General features: G+C 32.9%; 2 pseudogenes; one reads left to right on the forward strand and one right to left on the reverse strand.

Annotated features, from left to right (window-relative positions):
* Positions 1–2,661: 2,661 nt before the first annotated feature.
* LOC123902833 lies at positions 2,662–6,343 on the reverse strand (annotated as a pseudogene).
* Positions 6,344–7,493: 1,150 nt separating this feature from the next.
* LOC123894483 lies at positions 7,494–9,302 on the forward strand (annotated as a pseudogene).
* Positions 9,303–14,765: the final 5,463 nt, after the last annotated feature.

Genomic DNA, 14,765 nt, shown 5'->3' on the forward strand with positions numbered 1-14,765 from the left:
TCCAAACACAGAAAATAACCTTTTAGCAAAAAATAATGAATAATCATATGTCAATCTAATGGTTTACACACTGCAGCAGAGATGGCAGCAGGATTAGTTGCTGCTGAGGATCCAGATTGCAAATCGTTAGAGTTGTATTTAGCTTAGTTGTCAACTAGTTACTTTTATTCTTCTCTAGTTATTGAGTGAAGACTCATCTTATAAAATAAATAAACTCTATTTTACAAATTATATTTCAAATTATACTAGTCAATACTTTATGCCATTTTAAAAACTCAATCAACATTCAATAAAATCCCTTTATTTACCCTCTTTCGAACTCAATTTTAAAAATCAATCTACATTAAAAAGAATTATTATGAACTCCAAGGGGCCTTAAAGGGATCCCTTGGCTTCCTTCCTTTTTTTTTTTCCTTGTTGTGGAAGGCTTTAGTGGTGTTATGCGGAAAGTGGTGGAATTGAATTTGTTTCAAGGTTTCTTCATTGGTAGGGATCCGGTGGTCATCTCACCTCTTCAATATGCGGATGATACTTTGTATATAGAGGAAACAACGGTGCCATATTGGTAGCGTGCTTGGTTCCATCAACTTGGTTTCTTTCGAGCAGAGCTATCAAACTATTATATTGCTCCTTAGTCAGAGAGACATTACCTTAATATGTAGCTCTCAGCTGTGCGTTGCCTGCATCATGATAACCTTCATCATTATCAACACCAGCATGATTTACATAAGCATTGCCTTGATGTCTTCTTCCAAATCCCCAATTGGATGGATAATCCCCAATTGATGTCATCTTATAACAAATATCAATTATGTGACCATTTCTACCACAATAGGTACAAACTTTATCTTTGTAGGGATTGCCTCTGCCCCTGCCACCTTGATTATTACCATAGCCTCTACCTCTGCCATAAACTCTACCTTGACTGTTGACTCTCATCTGCATTGGCTGAAGCCTCAATCTCATCATTCTTGCTCATGAATACCATAATTCTGTTGTCTTTCTTCTTGTAAAACAATAGAAAGAACCTTATTGATAGTTGGTAGTGGCTCCATCAACAGTATTTGGGAGTTGGGACCTTACACTTTGATATTGTTCATTCAATCCCATAAGAAACTGAATGATCTTATCTTCATTCTTGAACATTCTTGCATTGCGCATAGCTGCATAAACACATGGAAGAGGACATGCACATCTTGGCATGGGCCGAAATTGATCAAGTTCTTCCCACATGGATCACATTTCAGTGAAAAATTCTGACACCTTCAAAGCTCCTTGCAGATATCTTTCTTTAAAATCGTTCCATACATCTACCACATTTTCGATGTAAACCACACTCTCTGCAACTTGTGGTTTTCATCGAATTGATCAGCCATGAGTGAACTAAATTGTTGCACCTTTCCCATGCCACTGCCTTGATTGTTTCTCACCATCGTGCTTACTCCAAACGATAACTATCTGGATTATACCGGGCTCAATGATACCATATTAGTGTTACTTACATTCATAGAACTAAGAGAAAGGAATGAAAATGATTCTCATTAATTGAAAGACAGGAATTACGATGTTATATACAAGTTGCAATCTCCTAATTAACTATACACATGGCATAAGTGCCTCAACAACTTCTAACTAGCTATAACTACCCTGTAAATACCACTTAGAAATGAGATAACTTGCAGGACAAGTTAGTGAGTTTCTTCTTCTATTGTTAGAAATTAGAAATATTAACATTGTAATTGTTAATATTTATTGTTCTATGCCACATGGGTTTATGTCACATGGGTTGTTAACATTGTAATTGTCAATATGTTATCTAAACGTTAGAGAAAGCTGCAAACTAAACTCACGTGGCTTCGAGCTTGTGAAACACCTGCAGCAATTTAATCTCTAATGCCACATGAGTTTATGTTAACATTGTAATTGTCATGTACTTAATCTTCTGTTAACTTTAAATATTTCACAATATTTATCTAAAAAAACATTTCACAATATTAACATTATAATTGTTTTTAATGCAATATGTTGACTCAAGATAGAGGTTTTAGACATTGAGAGCTTCATGTTGAATGTGTGGTGGTCAATTCCTTAAACCTAAGGCGATGGGTAGTTTGGTGGCTAGAGACTTCACAACAAATCAAATCAAACGTTGCTAGAGATGGAAAAGGAGGCTAGAGTTCGTCACTCTTACTATGAGAATAATAAGTGTACGGGTGCGATGACTAGCATGGATTGTGATGGAGGTGAATAATTATTGAATACTTGTGAACTTTGTCGGGCTAAAGTTAGACATTGTTGTTAACCTACCTTATTGAAGTGTCTTCTACCCGTTTGATTAAGATATAATTTCTTTTGTTTTTAGGCTTCTGCCCTCTTGATTCTTTTTTTTTTTTTTTAAAAAAAAGACCCTATACTTGTTAATGTTATTCAATTATGAAAAACTCTCCATTGTAACTATTGACACTTAAACATTGCACTCACACTTCTGATCGAAGACGTTTCCCGGTGTCCGCCACCGACAACACCGAAAAATGTGATCACGTTGCATTATGTTATTTTCTCGAATTATCAATGTCAATGTGTCTGCGTCGTGTTCGTGCTTCATAGTTTACACAAATGAAAAATGTGATATTAAATTAACTTTGCCTAAAAGGATTACCATCTAATTAAGACTTTTGCAGACAAATAAATCTGCTTAGACAGTGTATTTCTGAAATCAATGTAATTGTCGTCATGGTATCAATATTCTGAAAAAATATTTCACAAGAAGAGATTAATTAGAACAATGAAGAAATATTTCTCAAGAAGAGATTAAATATTAGAACAATTATGTCTGTCGTGCTCCATCAACTAATCACCAGCACCAAACATTCCCATCTTGTCTTTAGCAAATCCTACGTACATTCTTCATTATAGTTTGTAACCCGTCAATGCCACCAAATTGCTTCAATATTTGTGGAGAGAGGGCACTCATGTTACCCTTTGGCATTTTAAACCTTTTCCATATATTTGCAAGACGTTTGTACTCTTCCACCATCTCCAACACTTCCCTAACTTGATAACCGGAACCTCGAGCTATTCGCATCATGCGTGATTCATTCATGAGCTTTGGGCTTGAACTATCCAGCTCTGAAACATTAGCATAATATTAACGTTTAAGTAAAAATATATTACAGTATATTATTTCAATGAAAGCATAAAGATATATTGCATGCATAAAGTTGGTATTTTCAACATTCAATTCCTAATGCATGCCTTCGTTTGTCATTGAATCCATCATTGTCATGTAACGCTTAACTTTCATCTGGCTTTCTTTCTCACGGCCTTTTGGCATTAGTTCAGCACTAAACCCTGGAAGCATGGAAAACACCTACATATATCAACGAATGAGTCAAATAAAATAGCAGTCACCAGATAATTGCTATATGGAAACAATAAAACAAGCGCTCATTAGATCATCCCCAATGGAATGGTCTCTCATTTTTAAGATCCCGTACCTATGAGGTACCCAGATTGGGGAAAAATAATTTTGGGTACCTAATGAACACAAGGTCTCAAATAGGTACCTTCTCTCTCCGCGGGTTCCACTCCTTTTAAAGATTAAAATATTGAAATATAATGATATAAGTTTTTTTTGGTACAAATAATGATATAAGTTATTGATAGATAATTAATAGATTTTGTTTAAAAAGTTTGTGTGAACTGGTGGGTTGGCGAGGTTGAGTGCTTATTAGGTACTACTATTAAAAAAATTATAAATGAATGTGTATAAGTGAGACCCATTTAAATACTCAAAAATAGATTTCTCCATTGTGGATGTTTATGGCGCATCAAATGTAAATATATAAATAAAAAGTCAATGAAACATAGTTAATAACCTCGTTGATAGGACCCATTTTGAGTAGGCTATGAAATTGGTCATACATAATCCTCAAGGTGAAGTTTCCTTCTGATAGCTTTTGATGCAATTCAGCCTGTTGATCCACAGGAACAGCTTTATGAATTCTGTCCATCAACCCGGACAAGTCACCCATGCCTAGTTCAAAAGCCATTTGACATTGACAATGATTAAAGATTACATATTCATAGGAACTTCCCCTAAAAAAATATATGCATAGGAACTTGGTAATCATTGAATGTCCTTGATATATATATTGAGAGTGGATTGCCTCCTGTCTGAAATTAAATGGAGGGTGTCCAGTTTCTATTTTCACCTTTAGATTATATTTTTTTATGATTTAATTAATGTAGAAAAGGAAAATTGAGTGGTCATGATTCAACTGCACAAAAACTTAACAGGAGACAATCCTCTCTCTGATATATAAAACATATCATGAAATATATTTCTCATTCCTATAAAATTACGGATCTTTTAAACTAGTCCCTATAAATTTTTTACCATTTAGTCCATACATTTTATAAAAATAGACGCTTGTAGAGGGTATGGAGTAAAAAGATTGAGACAAAATAAAAGCACCCGTTTTATTAAAGGTATGGACTAAAAAATGATAACAAAAAAATTATAGGAACTAAATTCAAAAAAGGAATATTTTATAAGGAGTGAAAACATATTTAACCTTATAATATATTGCATTGTACCGATGAAGCGAAACAAGAAAGTAAAAAGTATACCTAATAAACGACGGACAAATGGCCGGACTTCAAAAACTTCAAACTCATCCATATGTTCACCGGTTCCCAGGAATATGACATGACTCTTGGTCGCAGCAACACTGCGCATATAACATTAATAAGACCAATGTACCCAAAGCAAAATAAACAAAGAATAGTACAAAATTACAAATACAGGTTTTGCCTCATCTAAAATGAACTCTCACTTTAAAAGGAAATCTCAATGCTAATATTTTAATACAAACCGTTGAATTTTTTAACAGTTAAGATCTTACTCTATGGAGGTGGATCCTGAAAACACAATCTTTTTAAAGGCATCTATGACTTTGATACTAGTGTGTGTGTATTATCAGCTGGTAGTAAGACTTACGCGCTAAGAGAACCACCACCCTTGGCATGGCCATCCATTTTGGTGATAATTACAGCTCCAACAGCAACACTCTGTTTAAATGCTTGTGCCTGACCAAAAGCAGCCTGACCAATACTGCTATCCATAACAAATATAACAAGATCGGGTTTCTGAACAACACAGAAAATATGTTATAACTTATATTGAACTCTTTTTAAAATATTCGCAGCCTCTGGTGGTGCCAGGAGGAAACCAAAAGAGTGTCAAATGCAAAAGGTTTTAGGAAATAGTAATTCAAAATGCATATTGCTGCATAAACAATAAATGATTATTACCGTTGCTTCTGAAAGTTGACGCATTTCTTCAAATAGGGCAGCTTCTTGTTTGTGCCGCCCACTGGTATCAAGAATTATAAGATCGCAGTTTTCTTCCTTGAATCTCTCCACACCTTCCACAGCAATTTTGACAGGATCTGACTCCATATAGCTACCATAAAAAGGAATTTTAGCTTTAGTGGCATTTTGCTTCAATTGATCAAATGCACCAGCTCTAAATGTATCTGCACACACTAAACCTGGCTTCAATCCTTTCTTCTGATAATAATGAGCATATTTTGTACAAGTTGTAGTCTTCCCAGAACCTGGATGAAGATTTCATTATAATAAGTATCTGATCAACTAAAAAAAAAATGCTGAATTTAATTGACAGGGGGTAAAAAAGTAAAGTAACAAACCTTGTAAACCAACAAACATGACAACACTTGTTTTTCCTTTCTTGGGAAAGAAGAAAGAAGAAGACTTAATTCCGGTAGTAGGATCCAACATTTTACAGAGTTCGTCAAACACAGCCTACAAACAACAACATGTCAGTATGAAGAACCAATTTTTACGTACAGTAATTTGCAACAAAAAATAAATAAAAATTGTTACTTGTTGGATGATCTTGCGTTTGCTGTGACCGGCAGCGAGACCATCCAGATTGACGATGTTCTTAATATTGGCGTGCATGTTTCGAATGAGCTCGAATTGAACATCGGCTTGAAGGAGAGCTCGATTGATCTCGTTGAGACAATCATGGAAGACTGCCTCGTCGATCACCGTTGAATTGCTCATATTCTGGAGAGCACGCGAAATGCTCCCTCCTAATTGCGCTAGAACCATCTTCCTTTGCTTTGCTTCCACAGATCAACCGATTTCGCCAATTAGGGTTCCAATTTTTGACTTTGATTGCTGCCAATTAGGGTTCCAATCAAGTTTCACTTTGATTGATTTGATTCTATAGATAGATAGATAGATCAACCGATTTCGCCAATTAGGGTTCCAATCAAAGTTTGATTTTGATTTTGATAGCTTTCCTCGCTTATTTATAATTATAATAATAACGTTTGAAGTAGCTTTTTTTTCCCTCGTTTTCTTCCTTATCTTTAGAGGTAAGAAGAAAAAAAAATCTATATTTTAAAAAAAAAATTATAATATAATATAATATTAAACATATCTTTTTTTTTAATAATATATTAAACATATCTTTTAACTTTATTATAATAATAAAAAAAAATTAATATTTAAAATAAAATAAAAATTTACCGAATAATTTTAATTTTAAAGCTATTATTTCTAGCTTTATGATTATAAGAGTTTCTATGCCTAAAACAAATAGATCAAACGGTATCTTAGTATTTGTTGAGATTTTCATGTTTTATTCCTATCTTCTTATCTAATTATCAAAGTTAATCCCAAACAAAAACAAAATTTTATTCCTATTCTACCCTTTCATAACTAACTTTTATTTTAAATGCATATGGTTTGTTCTCATGGTTGATTTGATGAGTAAATACCCTCAAATTATAAGAAGGGTAGTTAAAAAAAACTTTGATCGTCGCCATGAGCTTAACTCAGTTTGGCAGGGACATCGCACTACATCGCTCCTTGGACCAGATACCGAGCCTTAAAAAAATAGTTAAGATTTAGAGGACTTCAAATCAGGTCAATGGCACAGTGCCTATGCAGCTCAATAGTTAAGATTTTGGGATGATAGATAGATTAATAGCATTCTATCTTGTTATCGGGACTCGGGAGAACTTCCCTCATGCAAATTTTACCTATGCAGCATATGTTTTTGCTTGAGAAATTAAGATTATCATTTTTATTATTTTGAAAAGATTTTTAGCTCAATTTTTAATCGATGTTTTCGCTTGAGCTGCGGAGCATCTGCTTGTGCAGTCCTGTTTATCTTACAAGCTCAAATCTGCAGCAGTTCCTCTGGTTTTTTTTTGTTTGTTGTTGTTAGTGATTGTGTGGTTTGGTAATTGTTGATTTTGGAAAATTTTCCATAGGGGCTATGCTCAACTGCTCATGTTTAATTTGTTTTATGATAATAGTAGCTGATTTGAGTGCACAAACTTATACGTTTCAAGAATTCTGGTGAACAAGGAAGCAATGTCTTGTGAAAATTTTTACGTAGAGGGACTCTAATACTGGTTATATTTTGATTGGTTTTAATCTGTAACCTAAGTATGGAATACCCATTTTACCCTGAGGGAAGAGGAATTGGGTATTGGCAGTCGCCTGGAACTCAGTTGAAAGAATCAAGATCATTAGATGGTGGAATCAACAATTTGGTGTCAGAGGATATGCCTAGCAGCTTCTCTGAGCTCATGAAATTTGATACTTATGCTGGTTTGTGTTCTGGTCCATCCATGACTGATCAGATTATGGCTAATGAGCTTCCCGTCTCTTGCCTCGGTATTATATCAATCACCTGATGAATTCAATATAGTAGAACAAAACACCGGACAATTCCATATGACAGGAGTCGGTGGAAATTACAATAATTCGGAAAGCTCCCCCATTTTTGGGGAGAAAATTGTGCGTCAACAGATGGATAGCCTGCATGGTTTATTAGACAACAACAATGATGCAAATAACTTAAGTTCTAAGCAAAACATTAATGACTCTTTACAGCATGTTAATACTTTTGGCATGGACAATTGCATAATCTCCAAGCCACCTGATTTGTCACTTGATGAGAGAATGCTGAAAGCCATGTCCTTCTTTAAAGAATCAGCTGGTGGGGGAATATTGGCACAAGTTTGGGTACCCATAAAGCATGGTGGTCAAGTTTTCTTAACCACTAGTGAGCAACCTTATTTACTAAATGCTTGCAGGGTATTGTGAAGTATCCAGGACATTTACATTTTCTACAGAAGGAAAACCAGGTTTTTTACCGGGACTTCCTGGTAGTGTGTTTATCTCCAAAGTTCCTGAGTGGACTTCCAATGTTGGTTACTACAGTCCAAGTGAGTATTTGAGGGTTGAGCATGCAAGAAATCATGATGTTCGTGGATCAATTGCGCGTATGGCTTATAAATTTGCATATTATATCACAACTTATGGTAGTAATGATGCATGTATTTCTCGTGCTTTTCTGCAGCTTGTAAATTTAAGGACTACGATGCCTTTTCGGCTGCTTCCTGAGGTATTTTCTTAAACATGTTTTTTATTTTCCCACTGGTTTTGCACTTCTTAGAATATTATTTCTTCTTCTGCAGTGTCTTTCGAATAATAAAAGAGCTGCTTTAACAGAGATAGTTGATGTGTTAAGATCTGTGTGTCATGCACATAGATTGCCACTGGCACTAACATGGATTCCTTGTTTTTACACCGAGGGCACAAGAGATGAAACTACTAGAATACAAATTAAAGAGGGTAATTCAAGTTCTAGAGAAAAAAACATACTGTGTATTGAAGAATCGGCTTGCTATATAACTGATAGAGCGATGGAAGGATTTGTGCATGCGCATTGAACATCCTCTTGAGGAAGGGAAAGGTGTAGCTGGGAAAGCACTTCAATCAAACCATCCTTTATTCTATTCTGATGTTAAAACATATGATATTAGTGAGTATCCGCTTGTTCATCATGCACGCAATTTCAATTTGAATGCTGCAGTTGCAATCAGGCTAAGGAGTACTTATACTAATAATGATGATTACATATTGGAATTCTTTCTGCTTATCAATATGAAGGGGAGTTCAGAACAGCAACTTTTATTAGACAACCTCTCAGGTACCATGAAGAGAATTTGTAAGAGTTTGAGGACAGTTTCTGGTGCCGAAGTATCAGAAATGGAAAGCTCGCAGGCAGGATTTGAAAGAACAGTGTCCCGAGTTTCCCCCCCTCATCCACGAGAAAATCTCGTATACCATTTATAAATGAAAACCATGGTTCTGTCCAGAAGCTGTCGTCAAGGGTTTCTAACATGAGAAACAATGGAAATGAGCCTTCTTCTAACCAGGAGGTACTGTCCTTTGACCCTAATGCATGAGTTTTAATGTGAAATTGCTGCTCTATCTGAGGAAGCATATTTGTTAAAAATGATTGTGAATCATGTAGTAGAGAACAAGGGACCAAAAATACTAAACCTCTATGACTATCACACTTCACTTGTGCTATAAAGGAGTATGCTAATGGGGCAACAAATCGATATAATTTATTGTAAGTTATTGACAGTTCATCAGGCTCATCTAATAGCTCTGCTTCTTCAAGAATCGCTTAATTAATCAATAAATGGGTTCTAAATGTGTAGTAGAAGAAAAGGAGAAAACTAGAAAAAAGAACTATGATCAGTATGCAGCAAATGAAAATGGCATACTTAACAAACATAAACTTGAGATCATGATTTTTTTTTTTTTGAAAAGCCAAAAGATTTTCAAAAAAACATAAAAAAAAAGTCCAAAAAATTGTAATCCTAATTTAAGATTTCATTCGCTCTCAGATGTACGGATTAATTTTAGTTTTACAGAAAAGTCACACAAGCGATGAGAGTTCGGTGTCACGTCCGTCAATGATTGGTCCTCAATGTAAAATTTGAAGGAAAATGGAGAGATGGACTTGGGCCTCTGTTCTGATCATTTCTTTTTAGGCCCCCTTGACTTTGTTTACCCCCGAAAATCCACTTTTTCCCTTGAAAAAAAATTCGATTCGCAGAAATCGAAGTTTTTTATAGTTCAAATTCAGGAAAAAATTGGTAAATTTGATAAATTGTGAACCTCCTCACATTGGTGATTGATCTTCTCCCCCTCGCATTCTGCACATACAAGGGAGAACAATTATCTATTTCATTTGAGTAACTGAATATCCCTACCAACTATGAAGACTAATTATAAGTTAATTAGTTAGAATCATATCAGCAACAAAACTTTTTCTAAAGTTTTAATATTGTTGTATTTTTGTAATAGTTTCACACTCGATAACACTAACACTACTTTTTTCTACCGACTCAATAACACTAGTTAAATTAGAAGAAATTCACACCGGTGCATGTGAAAGTAACTTTATTTTGAAATGTTTTTTTTATTTTAGTTATAAAGCGTCTAAAAAATTTATTCACAATAGAAAAATCTTTTTTATGACATTTTGTAACTAATAAATCAATCATTTTAGAATAAAGAGAATGTCAAGTATTTGAACTTCACAATCCCTAGTTTTATATCTCTCATTTACTAATACTACTATCCTATAATTTTTTTTAGAGGCTCCTATTTTTTTAGGCCTTATGCCGTCGCACGTGTCGCACACCCTTAAAAGATGTCTCTGATCGAAGCTAAAGTCTCATGCATATTACTCCAATCCGTCACACCAAACCTAGTAATGTTTTAATAATTAAATACCAATTATGCAAATAAGTTTTATATAAATGGTGGAATATATGTCACTGCGTTGACATTTATACCGTCTCTTTTTTTTCTTTGGTCGAATATATTATTATTATTATTTTCATTCATAGATTCTTTTATTAGGGGGATAATCTTATTTGAGATTCTCTTAAACACTAAATATAAATACATTTTCATTGAAATTAAAACTTTGATTTGTCAAGTGTTGTACAAAATTATGGCTTTCAGCTAATTAAACTTCTTTTTTGTTTACAATGAGCTGAGAATCGAATCAAAAACCTATAACGTACTACCCAAATTCTTCACTATTAGACCAAACCATGACCTGCTTTCAGCTAAACCTTTATTTGACCTAAGTTTATTATTAGGAAATAATAATAATAATAATAATAATAATAATAATAATAATAATAATAATAATAATCTATAACAAATAATGGGTTTACTTTTTTGTCCATTTTGCCCTTAACTTCCTTTATGGTTTTTTAATTATTCCATAATTGCCCTTAACTTCCTCTCTTTTTTTTATGGTTTTTTCATCTATATCTATTCTATACTATAATATATAAAAAGAATACATGAGTTTTGGGGTAGAATTTTCATAATACCAACATTACCCTTGCTTTTTTTTAGTAGCAACAAAAATCTTTTATTAACAAACTCACCATAACATAAGGCGTATCTTTTTTTTTGGGTACATAAGTTAGACACAGGCTGGCGCGGCTGCCTGCCTGGCCCGCTAGTAATAATAATAATAATAAGTGATGTGCATACATGCCTAAAAAGCTATATAATAAGTGTGATGTACTTGTGCATATAAATAGAATGAAAATGATGCAGAAATAAAGAGACAAAATATTTTTCCATTTTTTCATACAAGATAATTAAATGAAAAAAATATGAGAGTGACAGGCTAACATATTATAGAATGATTAGGAGGCACATGAGAGAATAAGCAACAATATATTGATGATCATTGATTTTGAACTTTGGCAATTAGCATCATGGTACAATATGATATCTATGTTGGACATATTCTAATGCTCCATAACATATAATAGAATCCAAGGTTTTCTTTCTTTTAGTTTTTTTTTTTTACCTTCTTATCCTCTAGTTAAAAGGAAACATATCTCAACCACATGACATCCTTTTTCGCTGGTTTTCTTTACCTTTAAATGTACACATTCTATGATGATAGTTACATGGTCACAAATTTTATTAGGTACCTTCCCTTTGCCTTTCTGAAATATATATAGCTTAATTATGCCTTTATTACATGACAAGTTTATTTCTTTTCACCTTTTGCTTGCTTTTGATGCCTATAATACATCCACCATGTTTGTTTGTGTTAGCTTTCTTGTGGTTGACAAAAACTGCCGCAACACTCGTGTCCTCCACTCCACCAACTAAAAGATAGATAGTGTTCCTAATCCAATTGCTTCTCTTTAAAACTATTCTATCAAGGGACAATGCCAAAGCAATCCCAATATATCTAGGACATATATCTATATATGGTTGAGGATTAGAGCATTTTGCCGGATGTTATAATCAGAGTTCGAACTTCGACTCAATCACTTGCATGCGATTAAGTTCCAAGTAGAAGATCATATCTTAGGTACGAAATAAAACCTTAGTAGGAGATGGCCGACATCAACGACCGTAAATCTCCACCAAATTACGCTAGTCAAATATAAATTTGGTTTTCATATATTTTATCTACCACTTATATAATATACATAATACATGGATTTTACACACATATGGTTCACAAGTAAATAAACTAAGATTTTCCAACCAATTATTAAATTACTACTGCATATAGTTTTTGTATTTTTTGGACTAGTTTTTTAATTGTGGCACATGAGTTTTTGGAACATATATGCAGCACGCATTCTGGCACAAACAAAGAAGCCAAAGTGATGCACATGACTATCTAACTTTATTAATTAAAGCAAGTGTTGCTGCTATTGCTGTCCTCCTCCACGTTTTCAATCCTGATTAAAATATTCAATTATGTTAATTTTGTCTAAGAAAGTTGTATATGTTATTGGAATTACAACTTAATTTGAAATTATGTGTTGGAAATGGAAAGCTTATCTGTTCTGTGAAGTGAACACAACTATGCAATGAACAATTTAACACACTGAATAGTTTTTTTTTTTTTTTTTGACTAATGAATGTAAGTAAATAGTTGAAATGAAAGGGTTTGGGGTCCAGTTTCAGCCAATTGCGCACCTCAACTAATTTACCTCTTTGATTTTGATCAAAAGCACTTTTGTTTGTGGTTATTCATACATCACCACATGTTCCTTCACCATCAAACAATAACTATTTATAATTTAAAGTTTTCAATTTGAGAATTATTATTTTCTTTTACAAGTTACTCTTTCTTTTGTATATATTATATTCAAAATAATTAAATTTTAATGAAAAATAAACAAACAACAAATTATGCCGTTAATCTTTTTTAGATTGTGTCAAAAAAAATCTTTTTTAGATGACAAAACCAAAAATTACTCTTTTAAATATTAAAATGGGAACATGGTTGTTTTTCTTTATCATTTTCCATATACCTACCTTATTGACATTTTACTAGTACTTAAAAGAGACCAATGTGATTTTTTTTTTTTTTAGTAATACCAATGTGATATTTTTTAATACTGAAAGGACTAACCAGACAAAAAAGTCTTACAGTATTAATTAATGTTTTAATATTTAAAATTTAAATGACCAACTTAATAGTAAAAGGATTTTGGTCATTCTATAATATATATTTTCTTTATATTTTGATATACATTTAAATAGTAAAGTCACCCTCGTCTCTAAGTTCATGTTCATCTTTAAACGTTAATAGTAGAATTAACAATAGAGTTATGGTTGACCAAAAAAATAAATTACAATAGTGTTATGGTAAGAAGAGACATCACTAGACACCAATGGTACAAATAGAAACTAAGAAGAGACATCACCAATTGATTTGAATTCTTCTACCAATAATAATAATTGAATTAGTGAAAGCCAATCGACCATATCAAACTTATTCAAAAATTTGTTTGTTTTTTCACGATGGAGTCTAGTTTGCAGCTTTTCTCCATATATATAAATCATAAACATGTAAGGGAAAATGGAATCCCCTTAATCCAAACCTCTTGTAGGATACTAGATCCATAGAAGAAAGAATGTCTTTTACCATTCCATAAATATCAATATAAATTACGATAAATCGTTATTAAACATTGATTATTATGAATTATTCTATTGAATTTTGTTAATGAATAGACTTAATTATTTAGATCATTCAAATTAGCCCAACAAAAAATCTCTATTGTTGTTTAACTATTTAATAGTTGTCTCATTAAACCATTAATCTGTATGTTCGAAAAATCGTAACGGCAATAAGATAATCATACTTGCATTAACTTCGAATATCTCCCTAATCTTAAATGTAATTTAATATATATACATATACATATATGGTGGATTGGTGGATTCACGATATGGTGGATTCTAGGATGAGGGCTTAATTAAGTCTCTCACCGGTGTACCACTAATCTTAACCATCGGATTAAATTGCCCCACATAATTTCAATACTCTTTGCCACACTAAAAGAATACATGAGTTTTGAGGTGGACTTTTCATAATACCAATAATACCCTTGATTTTTTTTAGTACCAATTTAATAGTAACAAAAATCTTTTATTAACAAACTCATTATAACATAAAGACACATTTTTTTTAGCAGCAAAAATCTTTTATTAACAAACTCACCATAACATAAAACATATCTTTTTTCGGACATAAGTTAAACACAGGCAGGCGCGGAACGCGCATGCCTGACCCTTTAGTGTTGCATAGAGCAATTTTCTTTTTTAACGCGAGATTGAGGATGGTGACAGAATTTTAACCATACCAAAATTTTAGTGTTGCATATGCAGTTGAAAATTATTATATATAGTATGAAGGGTAATGTTGTCAATATAAAAAGTCTATACCAAATTGAGGTATTCTCTTTATATTATGTATAGAATAGATATAGATAGATGTATAGATTAAAAGTGAGCGAAAAAATAATAAACTAATATGAATGAAAATTAAGAGTGAAAAATAGAGA

This window comes from Trifolium pratense, linkage group LG1, assembly GCF_020283565.1.
Source record: "Trifolium pratense cultivar HEN17-A07 linkage group LG1, ARS_RC_1.1, whole genome shotgun sequence".
Taxonomy (NCBI): domain Eukaryota; kingdom Viridiplantae; phylum Streptophyta; class Magnoliopsida; order Fabales; family Fabaceae; genus Trifolium; species Trifolium pratense.